The sequence below is a fragment of the Orycteropus afer genome, unplaced genomic scaffold (genome assembly GCF_000298275.1).
Source record: "Orycteropus afer afer isolate SDZICR_OR568_19922 unplaced genomic scaffold, OryAfe1.0 scaffold00072, whole genome shotgun sequence".
NCBI lineage: Eukaryota > Metazoa > Chordata > Mammalia > Tubulidentata > Orycteropodidae > Orycteropus > Orycteropus afer.
Genome location: NW_006921659.1, coordinates 5,336,551 through 5,338,205, shown reverse-complemented (window position 1 = coordinate 5,338,205; position 1,655 = coordinate 5,336,551).

Below are 1,655 nucleotides of genomic sequence, written 5' to 3'. Positions count from 1 at the left end.
CAAATGCCTTTGCATAGTCAATAAAACATAAGCATCTTTCTGGTGTTCTTTGCTTTCAGCCAAGATCCATTTGACATCAGCAGTGATATCCCTCGTTCCATAGCCTCTTCTGACTCCAGCTTGAATCTCTGTAAGTTCCCTGTCAATACACTGCTGCAATTGGTTTTGAATAATCTTCAGCAAGATTTTATCTGCACAAGATATTAATGATATTGTTTGATAATTTTCACATTTTGTTGGATCACCTTTCTTTGGAATGGGCACAAATATGGATCTCTTCCAGTCAGTTGGCTAGGTAACTGTCTTCCAAATTTCTTGGCATAAACGAGTTAGCACTTGCAGCACTACATCTGTTTTTTGAAACATCTTGGTGAGTATTCCATCAATTCCTGGAGCCTTGTTTTTTTTTTTGCCAATTCTTTCAGTGCAGTTCAACTTCTTCCTTCAATACCATTGGTTCTGGAGCATATGCTACCTCCAGAAATGGTTGAACGTTGACCAATTGTTTTTGGTAGAGTGACTCTTTGTATTCCTTCCATCTTCTTTTGATGCTTCCTGCATCATTCAATATTTTGCCCATGTTGTTGTTGCTGTTATGTGCCATAGAATCCTTTAATATTGCAGCTTGGGGCTTGAATTTTTTTGCTCCAGTTCTTACAGCTTGAGAAATGCCAAATGTGTTTTTCTGTTTTGGTTTTCTAATTACAGGTCTTTGCACATTTTGTTGTAATACTTTACTTTGTTTTCTCCAGCTGCCCTTTGAAACCTTCTGTTCAGCTCTTTAATTTAATAATTTCTTCCATTGGCTTTAGCTATTCTATGTTCAAGAGTAAGTTTCAGAGCTTCTTCTGGCATCCATTTTGGTCTTTTTTCCTTTCTTATCTTTTTAATGACATTTTGTTTTCTTCATGTATGATGTTCTTGATGTCATTCCACAACTCATCTGGTCTTCAGTCATGATGTCAATGTGTCACATCTTTTCTTCAGATGGTCTCTGAATTCAGGTGGTCTTTAGTTATTATAAAAATGCAAATCAAAACCATTATGATATACCACTCCACACCCACTAGGATGGCTATAATCAAAAAGACAATAACAGGTGTTGGTGATGATGTAGAGAAATTGGAACCCTTGTATATAACTAGTGAGAAGATAAAATGATGCTACCACTTTGGAAAACAGTTTAGCAGGTCCTCAAAAAGCTCAACAGAGAATTACTACATAACCCAGCAATTCCATTCCTAGGTATATATCCAAGAGAAATTAAAACATGTCCACATAAAAACACGTACACGAATGTTCACAGAATCATTATTCATAATATCCAAAAAGTGGAAATAACAAATGTATATCAACTGGTGAATGGCTATATAAAATGTGGCATCTCCATACAATAAAATATTTGGAAATAAAAAGGATACATGCTATAACAGGGTAAACCTTGAAAACATGCTAAGTGAAGGAAAATAAGCACAAAATGCTACATATTGTATGACTGTATTTATATAAAATGTTCAAAATAGGGAAATCCATAGAGGCAGAAAGTAAATGAATAGGAGGCGAGGCAAGATGGCGGACTAGGCAGAAGGATTGCACAGACCCTCTTCAACAAAGAAAAGGGAAACCAATTAACACAGACACAGAAGATAATCTTG